Source organism: Triturus cristatus, chromosome 6 (genome assembly GCF_964204655.1).
Source record: "Triturus cristatus chromosome 6, aTriCri1.1, whole genome shotgun sequence".
Lineage (NCBI taxonomy): Eukaryota > Metazoa > Chordata > Amphibia > Caudata > Salamandridae > Triturus > Triturus cristatus.
The window spans coordinates 603,324,157-603,342,020 of record NC_140589.1 but is presented as its reverse complement, the minus strand read 5'-3'; positions in this window follow the sequence as shown (position 1 = coordinate 603,342,020).

Sequence of the window (17,864 nt, the reverse complement as noted above, 5' to 3'; positions counted from 1 at the left end):
TGCTGGGGTACGGAGGTGGGTGAAGGTGCGGCAGCATTGTAGACAGGAGAGGGGCCGTGGGTGTTGTTCGGCATCAAGAACTCGCAGTTGTGTTTGCGTCATGGGTTGAGATCGTGGAGGGTGCTGGAGTTGTAGCGGTGGCAGGTCAGAAGGCCAGGGTCCCTAGCACTGGTTGAGGCTGGGTTGCGGACGGGAGCAGATAGGCTTGCCTTTGGTACGCCTTTGGCTCACCCGCTGTGCGCGGCCACATGGCGTTTTGCCATTACGTAGGGAATCAGCTGTGATGCGAGAGCGGGAAGGACACACTGGAGAGGGGAGGGGCCATGGGGGAATCGGCTGGCGAAAAACAAAGGAAAGAGTGAAAAAAAGAGAAAGTGACAGAACAGCAAAGGAAGGAAAGGAAAGAGAAAAAGAGGGCACAAAAGGAAAGAGGAAAGAGGGAAGAGAGGCAGAGACAGAAGAGCAGAGTGCTCTCCCACTGGCCCACCTGGCATGAGGCGCAGGCAGAAGCCTGCGGGTGGAGGAGGGTCTTAAACACCCTGTAACTGTGAGCTCAGGGGCTCAGCGGGAGGCACTTGGTAGGGGAGCTGCAGTCACACTGAGCAGGGCAGTGGTCTTCCTCTTTTTGCCATGCAGTGGCTACCTTTAAGTAGAGATCAGGAGGGGGGTTGGTCAGCTGGTAGGCAGGAGAGGGAAAGATAGCCTGGCGGGGGGAGTGGCCATGTGGGCAGCAGCGGCAGGGGGAAAATGAGGGAAAATGAAGGGAAGAAGGAGATGAGTGAAAAAACAAAAAGAGAAAAGTGACAGAAGGACAAACGAAGGAAAAGGAAAGGAAAGAGAGAAAGCGGGCACAAAAGGAAAGAGGGAAGAGAAGCAGAGGCAGAAGAGCAGAGTGCTCTCCCACTGGACCACCAAGGATGAGACTCAGGCAGGAGCCAGCAGGTGGAGGAGGGTCTCGAACACCCTGCAACTGTGAGCTTGGGGGGGCACTTAGTAGTGGAGCTGCGCGGGGGAGAGCAGTCACACTCAGCAGGTCAGTGGTCTTGCTCTTCTTGCTGCGCAGTGGCTGCCATTAAATAGGGACCAGGAAGGGTGGGTCAGCTGGGAGTCAGGAACGGGAAAAAAACACTGGAGGGGAAAGGGGCCGTGGGTGCACCAGCGGCGGGGGAAAAATTAGGGAAAAACTAAGGAAAGAGTGAGAAGAGTGAAAAAACAAAAGGAGAAAAGTGAGAAGGGCAAACGAAGGAAAGAGAAAGAAAGGAGAGGAAAGAGAAAAAGAGGGCACAAAAGGAAAGAGGAAAGAGAGGCAGAGGCAGAAAAGCAGAGTGCTCTACCACTGGACCACCATGGATGAGGCACAGACAGGCCTCGAACACCCTGCAACTGTGAGCTCAGGGGGTCACGGGGCAGCACTTAGTGGTGGAGCTGCATGTGGGGAAAGCAGTCAGACTGACCAGGTCAAATTCAAGACAACCAAATCCCTCACCCGATCCTTTCGGGGAAAGCCCTTAGAATCTGGAATGCCCTCCCGATGGACCTTCGTGACAACCAATTATACCTTCACTGTAGGAAAAATTTAAAACTGTTTCGTCTCAACAATATCCTAAACTTATCTTCCTAAATGGCTGTTTTGTTCGAACAATTACCATGTCCAACAATTTCACTTCTCACACTGGCCCCTACCACCAACCCCTCAGTATACCAAACCCCTAACTAATACCGTACCCCTACATCTCACAGTATTAATATATCCCTTCCACTTATATATTTAACTCCTATGTACGATCCCAGTTTAGCTGCTGCTTGCCTTCAATTGATATTGTTTTATGATACCTCCTGTGAACATTATATATACATTCCCTGAAAAGGCCTATAATGCATTAATCCTTTCTTTCCACTTTTGTTATACCTCTTGCAAATTATGCATATACCTACAGTAAATGATATACATGCAATACTGTTAAAGCTCTTTATTGTATGACTCTCTCATTCATACTTTTGATATGCCTCCTCAATTTGGAGTTCATGTAAAGCGCTCTGATGCCCTTGGGTCAAGTTTGCACTATATAATACTCAAAATAAATAAATAAATGAATTCAGAGTCATAGAGTGGAGTGACATAGAGTAGAGTGGCTTAGAGTGGAGTGGCTTAGAGTGGAGTGTTGTAAAGTGGAGTAAAGTGGAGGGGCATAGAGTAGAGTGACATGTAGTGGAATAGATTGTCGTAGAGTGGAGTGTCACAGAGTGGAGTGGCATAGAGTGGAGTAGAGTGTCCTAAAGTGGAGGGGTGTAGAGAGACATAGAGTGGAGTAGGGTGTTGTAGAGGGGAGGGGTGTAGAGTAGAGTGGAGTGGAGTAGAGTGGAGTGGCATAGAGTGGAATATTCATGGTGTGGTAGTGCACTGCCATTACAGGCAACCCATTTTCAATTGAAATTACCGTTACATTTGCACAGACATAGAGTTTTACTGATGAAACTATATAGCGCACAAATGATAATGTGTGGAAATCAGCATCACATATGTCCTAATTCGTTTTGCTCTTATTAAAATATTTGTTTACAACATTCGTCAGAATGGAAAAAAAGTGCTTTCTTTGTGCTTTCCTAATTATGACATACTCTGAAATAATTCTACAGCTCAATTACTGCCGTTTACATTCTGTTGTGTGCTAGAAGAAAATAGCACCCTACAACTCTTCTCTTTTACACCCCTGGTACCCATAAAGATTGTCACATAAATCCTTTCACTTTGCATTCAGAGAAAGAAAAGTAAATACCAACCTCCCTGAGAAGACACGCCCTAACATTTCACCTCTGTGTTTGAATGCACAGCAAATGTGATAAAATAAAAACAACATTTATTTGCCTGTTTATTGCTCATTAATTTCTGAGCTCCAGCATTGTTATTTTGGGGCGCTTCAGCACCCACACTATGGCATGGGCATGGGCATAACGTTGAGGAATAAGATTGTTTTCTTATTAGTAAAGAGCACTGACAAAAATAAGCAAGCTCGTACACTAAACATTGTTCCGTACAGGCATGCAAGATTCATAGCCTGTAGTGGCAGAGATACAAAAAAATCAATCAAGAAGAAAGATAGGAGGCAGGTAACCTTTTCTAAGAAATACAGCATGTTTACTGCTTCCTGAACTAGCATGCAACAATGGCGGCTCCTTCACTAAGGCATCCAGTGAGTGCAACAGTATGGAAAGTGCTAGCTAGCGGAGGGGGTAAAAACTACTATTCCCACTCTAATGAGTGCAACAGTAGGGGAAGTGCTGGATTGCAAAGGGGTACAAATGACTATTCCCAACCCAGTGAGAGCAACAGTAGGGAAAGTGTTGGATAGCAGGGAAACAAAAATTACGAATAACATTTAAACAATTGAAAAAAAATAATCTTAAAAATAAAGAAACAATATTTTAAAAATATACCATTAAATATATTAAACATATAAAAGAACACATATTATAATATTAATTACATAATACAAAAGGGTACAAATACTATATAAAATAAATTAATCAATACATGTATAAACAATATTTATTTGAAAGAAGCTGATCGTAACAAAAAACTAATTATTTAAAACATAAATGTATTTTTTTTTTTTCCTACCCTATAACACCACACCAATAAAAAGACTTTAACGTTTTTATTTAAATTTCTTTCCATAATTAACATAATTAATAATGAATTAAAAAAATATTATTAATAAAAAATTGACAAACATTCATGGAGTATACATTCTTCAACATTACAATGTCCACAACACACACCTAAAATTAATTACACAATTAGCATAATTAATTAGAAATTAATTAATTTAAATTAATTAAGAACTAATTAATAATTCATCAAGAAAAATAAATTACTTGCCACCTTTCCCACCATTTACACCTATAAACACCACAACAAACACACAAAATTAGTTACACAATTACCATCATTAATTACTAATTAATAAATTAAAATTAATTAACAACTAATTATTAAACAATTAATAATAAATTAATTTACACATTTAACACTATAACGTCTCTATTAAACAAATGTTAATGAATAAAAATGATTCAATAAATGTAATATAATTAAATTACTTCCCACCCTATTCCCCTATAGACCCATAACCCGCTACAGAACGAAAAATACAAATTTCATATAAAAAAATAATAATCATAACTACTAACAATAATCAGTACATTGTATATAATTAAATTGCTTTCTCCTTATTTATTTATTCTTAGTTCAAGAAAAGGTTTATTGCAGATAATCATAGAATCATACAAACAATACTTCGTATATACAGTTATCCATCAATGTACAAATGCAAGAAAAAGTAATGAAGAATAATAATGTTATACAATAACCGCTGGCAAAAAAAAACTAAAAGAAAGAAATAATATAATTACAATCAAAGGTTCACAAGATTGTCACATTTGATAAAATAGACAGTATTGTATAGAAACAAAAGGAACTCAAGGAGGCTTGGAAACTTCTTGTGATGAGGGAGCAGGTAAAAAAGTTTTTTGTGTGGAGTCGTTTAGAAATTGTGTGAGGGGGCACCAAAGGTGTAGTCGTTTCGTAGCAAGAGAAATAGGGTGAACGAGGGCTGTATCAAGGCGGTGATTGTGGCATACTGCATACCACCATGCTAGATAAGACAATTTAGAGGAGTGTTTTTTGTTCCAATCTGGTGATAGGCTGCCCAAGAAAATATTTGTAAAAGAAAGAGGAGCGGTAGTATGAAAAATAGTGTTGATTTGGCACCAAACTTGTTTCGAAAATCGAAAAACGTGTGTACAAGTCAAAAGCATATGTTTAAGATCAGCATCAATCTGGGAGCATGTCCAGCAAGTGTTGCGATCTGCGTTATGAATTTTATGTAAGCGGGTAGGGGTGATCAACAATAGGTTATAAATAAAAACAAGTGTTTGTGTTGTGCTGGCCGCTCTAGAAGATTTCCTGAGTTTTGTCCAAATTTTGTTCCACATAGATATAGACCAATCTGTCCCAAGATCCAATTCCCATAGGGATTCCACTTTAGTTTTGTCTCGAGTTTCTAGAGATGTCATTAGACAGGTATATATAGTAGAGGCCTTGGGGTGTATGAATAAAAGGGTGTGCCATGGGAAGAGGGATTGGGAAGGTACAACGGGTGAAGTTTTAAGTGTAGTGTACACATCAAGTATTATGTTTTGCAAAACTAGAAATTTAGGTTTAAAGGAAAAAGGCAAATGATAAAGAGTTTGCAATTGTGTAAATTGAATGGGCGAATCTTGTTAAAAAAATTGATGTAACCAAAGCAGGGCATTGTTTCTCCAGGTTTTCCAATATATCGGTTTTCTGTTAATAAGAATTTGTTTATTGTGCCAGATTGTGGAATTGAGAAAAGTATCTGAGTTGTGTGCGATGGAATGGGGCGCATTGGATAATAATTTACAGGAATGTTTAATAATGAGAGTAGAGATTGTTTGTGGTTTACGAGTAAAGGAGAGGTATTCCTAAAATGAGAAGGAAGTTAAGAAAGAGGATTCAAGGTCCACCCAAAGAGGTCTATCCCCATTCTGGTTTGTGACCCAATTCGATTTTTGTCTTAACTGAAAAGCTTTGTGATAATTGAGAAAGTGGGGGAAATTGACACCTCCTTCAGATTTTCGTCTTGTTAACTTTTGTAACGCCATTCGAGATTTTTTAGCATTCCATAGAAAGGGAGTTAAAATGGAATTTATTTTTTGAAATGATTTAGATGAAATGGGTACTGGTATATTAGAAAAGATGTACAAAACTATGGGAGTCAACATCATTTTAATTGTGTCCAGGTGACCCCACCAGGATAGATGAAGGGGGTGCCATCTTGCAGTAAGTTCTTTAAGTTTGGCAGAACATTTGTCCATATTTAGGAATATGGAAGTCTTCATAGAGGGATTGAACCAAATGCCAAGATATTTTATATGTTTAGAATTCCAACTAGAAATTAGAAGGTATATTTGGTTATGGGAAGTATCTCACATTTCCCTTTATTCAGTTTGTATCCAGATACTAGTCCATAGGCATCCACAAAAAAGCTGGGAGTGAGGATTGTGGCTGGGAAAGAAAAACTAAAATGTCGTCAGCGTATGTTGCTAATTTAATTTGTTGAGGATCTGAGATTAATGGATTCTGGCGAATTCTTGACAGAAAGGGTTCCAAGGCCAAATTAAAAAGAAAAGGGGATAAGGGGCAACCCTGACCAACTCCTCGATTGAGCCTGAAATAAGGAGAGATTAGGCCATTAGTGGAAATTGCAGCTTTGGGTTCAGAATAAAGTAGAGCAATTAAAGAAGTTATTCTTGGTCCGAAGCCGAACCATTTGAGAGCGTGGAAAATGAATGGCCAATACACTCTATCGAAGGCTTTTTCTGCATCTAATGCAATAGCTGCTAAAGAATCCGGATATTGTGAGGATTTGGATAAAATGTCAAATAAAAGGCGTGTGTTATCAGTAATGTTGCGTCCTTTTATGAAACAGGATTGTTCTTTGCCAAGCAGCAGGGGGAGATGTGGTTCTAATCTGAGGGCTAAGGCTTTTGAACATTTTTTGTAATCTACATTAACTAAAGATATAGGCCTATAATTCTTACAAAAAAACGTGGATCTATGTCTGCCTTTGGAATTAGACAAATCAACGCTTCGGAAAAAGAACCAGTGGAATTGGAGGAAATGATGAAGGAAGAAATTATATTATCTAGGTGTGGAATTAGAAAGTTGGCGGAATGCAAATAAAACTCAACTGTGAATCCATCAGGACCAGGAGCCTTATCTTTTTTGAGAATTTTTAAAGCGTTCAACAGTTCTGTTTACGAGAGATCAACTTCTAAGGAAGGTAAATCAAACTGGGGATCAATGTGCTGCTGAATCATGGAGAAATAATGGGAGAGGTCTATATCTGAGGGTGTATTTTCTGGTGTGTAAAGGGATTTGTAGAAATGTACGAATTCCTGAAGTATTTCAGGGTCTTTGAGCTTTGTCATCTAGAATGGAATCAATATGGAGTTTGTGTTGTTTAATCTTTAAGTAATTGGCTAGAAGCTTGCCCGATTTGTTTTGACCCCCATAGTATTTCTCTGGAGATTTTAGTGAATATAGGGAGGCTTGTTCAGTAGTGGATTCATTAAAGGTGATTTTTGCATTGATAAGGTCGCCAGGAGTCCAGTAGATTTCTTTGTTGAATTGTTTGAGTGAAAGCTTTATGAGCTGCATTCGAATGAAAGGGAGATGTGGAATTCCTGTCTATATATTCCGGTCCATCACCTGATTACAGTCGCCTGCGAGAATTAAGTTTTCTGACGGGTATTTAAGCAACAACTGGGAGATGTGAGACCAGAACATAACATCACCACTGGTAGGAGTGTATATGTTAAGCAGGGACAAGGGTGTCTTTCCCAACATGAGATTAGCAAGAACCCATCTACCCTCAGTGTCTGATTCCTGAGAAACAAGCTTGACATTCAGGGGCCGATTCCGACCCCGGCCGCAAAACGAACAAACCGACCGACACGGACCCGGACCGAATACCAACCGACACGGACCAGCGCCGTACGACCCGTGCAGTACGATGCAACGCGTGTGAATTACAACCGACACGTACGGAATACAAGCCATACGACCGAGCCGTACGGAAAATAGTGACCCGGCTGGAAAACCGACGCGATTTTCACCGACCGACACGAACCCGGAATGAACCCGACCGATCCGTACCCGCGAAGTACGATGAGCGCAATGCGTGTAAAACCAGACCGACTTGCACAGAGACCAAGCCGCACGACTGACACGCACAGACAACCCGGCACACAAGCAATAGAGACCGCCGCGACCGACGCGTACCAAACACAGAAGACAGGCAGCGTGAACGAGGCGGAGAAGCCCGCACGAGACAACAGCAGCGTCCAATTCCGTCACATGAACGTCTCCTTCATGCCTACAAAACACAAAGGAAAAAAGACAAAAAAAGGACCAAACAAGCAATGACAAAGCCAATAAATACCAAAGAAAAAAACATGGCACAAAGACACACCCACAACTCCAACTATATAAAGGACTACAATCACTACCATCATCCCTTGCAAACAGGAGACACAGCCAGCAGCAAACACCAGTACACAGCAACCACAGACACACTCACAACTCACCCATCACACAACTAACACACCATCAGCACCTCATACAAAAGCACACACACATACACACAGCAAAACCAACACCAATCCACCATCACTTGCACCCTCACACACACATCACTCACCACCACCACCCATCACCATGCCTCCAAAGAAGAATCCAAAGTTCACAGATAGTGAGTTAGAAGTGCTGGTAGACGAGATCATCAGAGTAGAGCCACATTTGTTTGGTACATTGGTTCAAAGGACCCCCATCTCACAGAAAACCAAGATGTGGGCAAGGATTGTGGACAAGGTGAACGCACAAGCACCAAAGTTGCGCACAAAGGACGATATCCAGAACAGGTGGTATGACGTGCGCAGGAGGGTCAAGAAACTCATCGAGAAAGATCACGCCTTGAGTCAGTGCACCGGCGGTGGCCCTCCTGCCAAACCAGTCTACTTCAGGACCTGGGAGGAGAATGTGTGGGACATCCTACCACCAGAGAGCGTCCATGGCCTAACAGACATCCGAGAGCCTGGTGAGTACACAAACAACATACCCAAGATTGTGTGGCAAGGGGGCAGTGAAACCATGCACCGCAAGCAGAGCTTCAGTAACCAATAGATAATCAGCCCAAGATGTGTATGCCAGTCAGACAAACACAATACTTGCCATCTCAGAGTGACTGGGAACCGTGTCATGACATCCACCAACCTACAAACAAATAAAGCAAGCCAGTGACACAAAGCCAAATAGACCCTGCCAGACAGTTTGACACCACAAACACACCACCTCACAGTGCAGCTGACTGTCAGGAAGGAATAGTGGGGATGCAGGTGAAGTGAGTGTAGCCAAAAGCAGGATGGGGCCTGTAGTCACAGATAATGCTCCCCCCTCCTGATTGGCCCATCAAGACCTCTCTGAAACATGCCCACATCACAGGGAGTGGAAAATGACTGACAAGATGGCTGACACTGGGCCCTGCTGTGGGGAGCACAAGGCCCTGCTAGGGCCTGTGTGCAAATCAGAAGCAGGACACCACTGACTGACATCCTGAAAGACAACTTGCACGCCCTACAATAGAAGCACATTTCATGATGGGAAGGATGACTGACAGCCCTGACCATACTAATCAGCATGGGGAGACACCCCCCTCAACACAAACTCCACACAACTCACCGGGTACAATGCATTGACACACACCTCATTGAAATATCAGCAAAAGATACCCAGTACTGGGTGCTGCTATGTGAAGCACAGGGGCGCACTTTGAACTTGTAGCCTAACAAACACCAGGATTCCACAGTCAGCCATCTTGCCATTGCTGTCACACCCCCTCACAGGGAAGCAGAGTCAAGAGGGAGGAAGTATGGGCATGCTGGGAAGGGGGGTGTAGCCAAGAGTATGATGGGACTCGCAGTCACAGACAACCTACACCCACCCACATGGCCCACAAAGATCAAACTGAACCATACTCGCCTCACAGGGAGTGGGAAGGGACTGACAAGATGTCTGACACCAGGCTCTGTTGTGGGGAGCACAAGGCCATGCTAGGAAATGGCCAACAACAATATCAAACTCTGTCTGTGACAAGCTGGGAAAAAGCAGTGTACAGGCAGGCATCTGTTTGAAAAGTAGATAATGTCATGTTTGTGAACCAACAATGCATGTAGAAACATAAATCACATTGTGTGTCTCTTCCAAACACCGGTGGTGCTGGGCACCCAGCACCAAATGACGAGGATACCCAGTCCCAGACTCTGGTGGACACTGAGCTCTCTGGTCTGACTCTCTCACTCTCCTCTTTGGATGATGGCGACCAACCTGGCCCCTCCGGTGTGCGCCATCATGCAGCACCAGAAGTATCAACATCTGCCCCCCCCCTGTACCCACGCCTCCAGCATCTGGACTACTGACAGGGCACCCCTGCCATCACGGACAGACCAAGGACAATCAACACCCACAGCACAGGGACACAGGACCCCCCAGAAGCTACAGCCAACACCACCAGCAACACCACCCAAGGGGTCCCAGTGTCACCTGTGCGTACCACCGCTGGTCCTGCCCGTGTGGAGAGGGGTGCTGGGAGGGGTGGGAGGCACAGGGCACACCTTGCAGAGGGGTCTGGACTGCATGATGACCCCCAACTGGCACGCATCTTAGATGCGTACCAGGATAGCACCGGAGGATTTGGCCAGGTAGTGGGGATCCTCAAGGACATGCAACACGAGCAGGTCGCCCACCATGCCCACATGGAGGCCAAGTGGGATGCCATTACTGCGGTGCATCGGGACATACTCCAATGCCTCCACCAGATCAACACCAACCTGTCCACACCTCCCTGGGTGGCCACAACACCTGTCGCAACACCATCTGCCAGCTCCACAGGGAGGGAAGAGGACTCTGGCGGAGAGTCCCCTGCACCACAGAGGCCTGTACCTGAGGATCCCCCCCCGGAAGAAGAGGGGTCGTCCGAAGAAGGACATGTGAGAGGCAGCTGTCCCAGCACATCCCCCAGGGCCTCTAAACCTGTTCTGGACACTGTTCTTTGTGCGCAACCCATTCACCTTGTCCAATCGCACACAACTCGCCCACATGACATGGAGGGTTCATGTTAGGCCAATGTATCAGATGACTGTGGACTTCACTCTGGACATTTCATCTACCAGCACTTCCAACTCCATTGTTAACTTTGGATTCCAAAACCACTGTACAGCACCCACCATCATGTGCACTTCCCTCACACATGTTTGTAAATAAACTCACCAGTACACCATACTTGCCTCTGTTGTGATTCCAACTTGTCATGTGTCATGGAGATGTCGATCTGCTACACAACACAGTGCATGCCAAATACTGCAACAATGTGAACAACGTAAGGTGAGTCATGGGGATGTGACACATGTGAGGGAGACACACCACTATGGCAACACAAAACATACTCACCATGGCCATGTTACTCATCACACACAACGATGTTGACCTGAAACACATTGGCATGCACAGACACAACACCAAGCGCAGTCAGCAGTAACAAGTCCACAGGTGAGGAAAGCAGATGTCACTCAGATATGGGAAGACAGACTACGCACATAACAAAGCGTAGCACAGGTTCATTACACATCAGCAACACGTTTATTCCACACTAGTTGCACGGTAATTCTACGTAACAGTGGACACACGCTCACAATGTGTTGGAGAATAGAAGTCCAGGGATGTGGGGTACATCAGTTGATGGGAATTGTCAACTTCCACACTGGTGTTGGCTTCTGGGTGTTGGGGGTCAGTGTTGACCACATAACAGGCAAAGTACCCTGGGAAGGACAGACAAGATACAGTCAAAAGCACAGAAGAACAGGAGAGAAATGCAATACACATGCACAAAACATGTTGTAAAACACCTACACAAACACTAGTTAGCAGTACTACCCTATTGTGGAGTACACACCAGCTAAATGGAAACATCACAGCATGCATCCAGTCAAGTGGCACACAGACACACTCAGACAGCAACAGAGCTGGCTCAACACATTCCAGGCTACCTCCATATATTCACATAACAACCCTGCAAACTGACATTCAGGTGAAGAAGTTGTTGATGAGCTGGGAGCGGACGTCACCATCATCTTCATCATCACTGGCATCTTGGCCCAGGCCGGGATCCTCCACAGGTGCCGGAGGTTGGTCGTCGTTATCGTATCGTCATCCTGGATGAGAGGCACCTCCTTCCGCACCGTCATGTTGTGTAGCATGCAGCAGACAAGTATTATTTTGCACACCTTTGCAGGCTCATATGGGAGGGCCCCTCTGGTCTTGTCCAGGCTGCGAAAGTGGCTTTTCAGGAGGCCGAATATCCGCTCAATCACCCTCCTGCTCTGACCATGTGCCTCATTGTAGCGCAGCTCGGCTGGTGTCACAGGGTTCCTGAGGGGTGTCAGCAACCACGGCATGTTGGGGTATCCGGAGTCACCTACACACACAAAAAAGCTGAGTTTTGTAGGAGTGCGGAATACAACAGTGACAAACACACACATTGAGAAACAGTCAGTACACACTGACAAGCCAGGCACGCTGAGCTGGCATCTGTGACATCAGCGTTGCAATGCGACTACTCCTCATGATGTAGGCATTGTGCGCCGAACCAGGGAACCGTGCACACACATGTGTGATCGACATGTCAGCAAGACAGACCGCCAGAGCATTGATCGAATGGTAGTGCTTCCTGTTCCAGAATGCCTGCTCATGTGCCTGTGGTGGTATCAGGGCAACATGTGTCCAATCAATAGATCCAATGACGTTCGGCATCCTCCCCAGTGTATAAAAATCATCCTTAATTTCAGGGATTTCTTCTGGGCTCGGGAACTTGATATACAGGTCGAGGAATTGCAACATCCCCTCCAAGACATCGCGTAGCACCCGACTAAACATCGTTTGCGACATCCCATCTGCTGTGGCCACAGTGTAGTGGAAGGTACCGGTAGAAAAGAAGTGCAGGGCTGCCATCACCTTCACCTCTGGGGTCAGTGCTGTAGGGTATGTCCGGCCAGGTAGCAGATGTGGCGCCAACTGCTCCGCCAACTCTGCAATCAGTGGCCTGGTGAAGAGGTACCGTCTGATGCAGTCACGTTCCTGCATGATTGCAAGGTCTGGGAACGGACGATGGACAGCTGGTGCCCTGCAGTACAGAGATGCACAAAGGAAGATTGTCAGTACATCCACCCATGTGGCCATGACCACGATCACTATCACATGCTAGTTCATGACATTAAACAATGTACTGAGGTGTGTGCTGCTGGGCATGGACACATATGTCACCTAAAAGACCACCACCTCACATCTCAATTCCACATGTCCACATGAGTCCCATGTAGTGCAGTGGGCCAATCATCTGGCTGTGTCACCCAACCTATGTGCTGCTGCAACGTTAAAAAAAAACACACCCCAGTGACAATTGAGGCCTCATGTCTCCCAGGCATCACAGATCTTTGCCATGCAGAAACCCAGGCTCCCTATATTGCCACATCAACACAGCAATGGACATGGCGTAGCACGTACACACCACAAGGCAAGCGTAAGTCCCACAGGTAGTGGCCACTGCTGTTCCTGCCGGCCCTACATGTACGTCTCTTAGACACACACCCCATAAAGGTTGATGCATATACCACATGGATGTGGAGGCTGTCACTCATTGGTAACATGTGATCAGACACATCTGAGACACAACATGCACACAAACTGTGGGTGCACATCAGTATTGGGGCTACAGGTCTCACTGTGACGTACATGCCATCACCCCCAGGACTCAGAGTGTATGTGACATGTCTTAAACATTTCCAACCTGACACTGTGGCCTTGACTCATGCCCATTACTGCCCAATTGCACATCACGGTGGTAATGTGAACAACACACAAAGGATTCTGCCCCCATGTACACGTGCACAGCCTGGGAGTGGCTGCACAAAGTGCCAGCCCAAAAAACTGCTGGGGCCCCCCCAAACACCCAGGGAATGCAGCCTTACATGCCATGGGACACTGTGTGGCCATGCTATAGTGTGTCAGGTGTGTGCAGGTGTCCATGGCCAGTATATGTATGTTGCATCCGTATAATAGTCACACTAATGAGGTCCGACGCGGGTGACAATGCGTACGCATTGCACAGGTCATGACCGAGCCGTGCGTACGCTTTGTCATTGAATGCAATGAGGTCCGACGCGGGTGACAATGCATACGTGTTGCACGGGTCATGACCGAGCCGTGCGTACGCTTTGTCATTGAATGCAATGAGGTCCGACACTGGTGACTATCATGCATGCGCGTCGGACAGGCATGGTCCAAGACAGGCGTACGCCTTGGCCATTCAATCGTATGGAGACGGGTGCATGTGTATATTCAAAATACGCGTTGTACAGTCAGTTGAACGAGCCGGGCGCACCCATTGGCTCAGGACTGTCATGGAGACAGATGCGGATTCAAAAGTTGTACGAGTTGTGCACTGGAAATTCAGTTGGATGCCTACAACAATGTTGCAATTTCAAGTGTTCCATGAAGGTGAAGATTTGAATGATGCGGAAGGCGTGTACGAGTCGTACTTTTGAATGGATTGGCCAGATTCATAGAATGCAACTGTGTTGGACCTATCACTTGGGACACATGGCACAGAGTCTGCCTCTGCAGCACAGATATAAGGCTGGCTGGACCCCAGGGGGCTCACTTGCTTGCACTACATGCTCCTGGACCACATCCCTGCTACCACTGCTGCTGTCTCTGCATCCTCTGGCTCCTGCTATGGCACGTACTCTGGAGAGGGCCACAGCCTTCACTGAGGAGGAGAACCAGGCCCTACTGGATGGGCTCCTTCCGGATTACAGAAAGCACTATGGGAAACCAGGGGAGCAGGTGAGTGTGCAGTCCAGTGCCTTCCTAATTATGCATGTTGTCTGACTAGCAATACTAGCAGTGTGTACACCAGTGGCAAGCATTCTCACTGACTACTTTCATCCCCCAAAGTGTGTAGGTACATGTAATTAATTTTTTTCCTGCTGCTAAAGTGCATTATTGCAAGCTTAAACTATCCAGGCATTGTTAACATGTCAGACATGCATGTGAGTTTTCATTCCCCATGGTTGCACTACCTGTGTAATTATTTCCCTTTGTGATAATGACATGTATATCCAAATGTGTGCTGCAGCAATCTGGGGCATGTGTGTTAATGTACTTTTCACTTTGTCCTCCTCACAGGTTCATGCCCACCAGAAGCAGGAGACCTGGCTGACCATCGCCTGGGCTGTTTGTTCTGTGGGGGTCTACAGGCGCCGGATCCGCAACTGCCAGAAGAGGTGACAGGACCTTCGGGGCTGGACCCGGAGGATAGCTAGAGTCCAGCTGAAGCTGTCACCTCCACGCAGGAGGGGTGGACACCGGACCCTGACTCCCCGCATGTTCTGTATCCTGGCGGTGGTCTTCCCGGACCTGGATAGGCAGTTGAAGGCCAGACAGCAGCAGGAAGGAGGTGAGTCCATGTCTGATCTGTGTACTATGTCTGACATGCAAATAGCAGTCTTTTGTCCTGGTCACACTTCCACATTGCGTAGGTCTTGTAGTCCCAAACTCAGGTCCCTCATTTGTGTGATGACCCTCCTCATCTGTTCCACAGGTGTGGCCCCTACAGTCTGTTGCTTGTGTCACTAGGGCACTGTGTCCCTGCAGTCAGCTATGCTTCAGGTACGGGTCAGCATCAGTTCCCGTGAATCTGTTGTGTGTTTCATGGGTGGGTCAATTGTTTACACAATGCCTGAGATATGACATGGGATCTGTGTGTGCCACCTGACTACTGTCCGGGGCAAAACACTGTTTCACTTAGTCCTGGCCAGTCATGCCCCCTCAAGGGCATTCAGAAACACTCTGTAATCCCACTCCTGTGTATGAAATTGCAGGTTGTGCTTAGTGACATGTGCCCTCAGGTGTCTGCCTCTGTGTCATTAGGGTGTGGCTTGTTGCTACGTATAACTGGGGTGTCCATGATTCAGAGGGTCAGCATGACATCTGCGATGTGACTGTGAGAGACAAGACCTGTGTGACATATAGGTGTGTGATCATCTGACAGCGCACAATGGTGTATGTAACTGTGTCCTTCATGCATCTGGGTTACAAGGATTGGCAGCCTGTGATGTGTTAATGTACAGGGATTTGTGTTTGCTGAGACTCATATGAATGATTTGCATGATGTGGGGTCTTCTGGGTCCTGTATATGTTGTTTGCATGAAATGGGCAAGTGCGCCGGTCATCTGCAGAGTTAGCTTTACCCCTGAGCTAGGATTGTGAGTCAGTGCATATTGTTGTTGTCTGGATGCCCTGCCCCTGTGACAGGAGACAGTGTTGACTGACATTCAGGGCATCCCAGTGCCATGGCATTTAACTTGCTATGAGTGAGCCTGCATTGTGTTCAAGTGTGCAGCATGCACCCCATCGTGGCATTGCCCATCAGTACATGAGTACATCATAGTGTGTGTTGCTGGCATGCATCCCAAGCATGTGAAATGAGTCTCTGCCCATCCCTTCATCCGGACACCTGTACTGAGTCAGTAGCAAGAGATGTGCTGTGTGTATAGTGACATACTCCTACATGTTCACTTGCATGTACAACTAATGTGTGGGTGGTACATGTTGGCACATTGGGGTGTTAGCATCCAACATGCAACGGACATATGTGTGAAAGTCAAGGAGGGATATGTGTGCCATGGTTGATGTTGAGAATGACAATTGTCCTATCCTAAACAGTGTTGGCACTTTGAGCTGTGTTCAGCTGATGATGCCAGGGCTTGCCCTATGATGTGATGTACTCACTGTGGTGTGTGCAGTCAGTGCAGGTGACTGATGTAGTTCTGTTACTTCCCATTCCTATCCAGATACATCCACAGCCACAGGAGGGGACAGCTCCACGGACCAGGAGGAGCCACAGAGCCTTACAGGGACAGAAGGAGAGGAGTCGGGTGGACCCAGTGGCACTGAGGGCGAGTAGAGCCACACAGAGGAGTCTTCAGCACCATCCCCCCCAGCTGAGGGCCACAGCAGCTCTGAGGATGACACCCTTGTGGAGGCGGGTGTCAGCAGCCACCAAACCCAGCTAGTGAGGCTGTCCCCGCCACCGCCACCACCATCACCACCACCACCACCCTCCCATCGGCTCCCATCCCAGAGGTCCCTGTGGGCTCCTGTGTTCATGAGCATGTCTCCTTTGTGCCAGACACCACACCCCCTGCCCCTGTTTCATCTGCTGCCCTGAGTGAGGAGTCTGTGGACTTGCTTCGACAGATCCATGTAGGGCAGATGTCGACGCTGAAGGTCCTCAATGCACACACAGGTCTGTTGACACAACTGGTGTCATTCATGGAGGGCATTTGCTCGGGCATGTCTGCCCTACAGAGGACCAATCAGTCCGTGGCTTCCTCCCTGACGGCAGCAGTGTCCCTCCTCCAACAGTCCTGCACCCCTCCTACCCCTGCACCTCCCACGATTCCTAGCACCCTACCTGTCCCAAGCACAGAAACCCCCAAACCAAGGTCTAGACGTGCACACAAGCAAGTGCAGGGGACTGATACCACACTCACAGGGGCTGGTTTCCAGACACACACACAGTCATCCACAACCACTCCGCAGTCCTCCAAGACCTCTCCCTCCCAGCCCCCTTCCCTTGCCTCACCTGCAACCCCATCTCCCCAGAAGCTCTTCCTCTGTGACCTTGGCCTCTTCCCCACCGACCCTGCAGATCCTGATTACAAGGGGAAGAGGAAGTCCCCACACACAGAGGGGAGTGCCCCCAACACTCAGACACCCTCCCCCAGGTGCAGTCAGACAGAGACCCCCACCCGCAAGTCCCCCCGGCACCAGAAGAGCAAGACCCCCCGCCACCACGCAGCTCCAAGGCAAAGTCTCCGTCCTCCATCCCCCAGGCCACTACTCCAGGGGCTCCCCCGCCACTCCCTGCCCCGGGTTCCCCTACCCACAGATACACCATCCCCAAAATGCTAAGGTTATCACCCCCTAGCACTTGTTCCTCCACACCTGGTCAGACAGTTAGTGCCACTGATGTGGGGACTGTGTCCCCCCCCGCCCTGCCGACCTCACCTGTCCCCCATTCCGCTCCCATGGATGTAGGCACTGCATTGGAGTCCACAACCACCCCGTCTGACTTGGGCACTGCAGTGGTGAGCCAATCCACTCC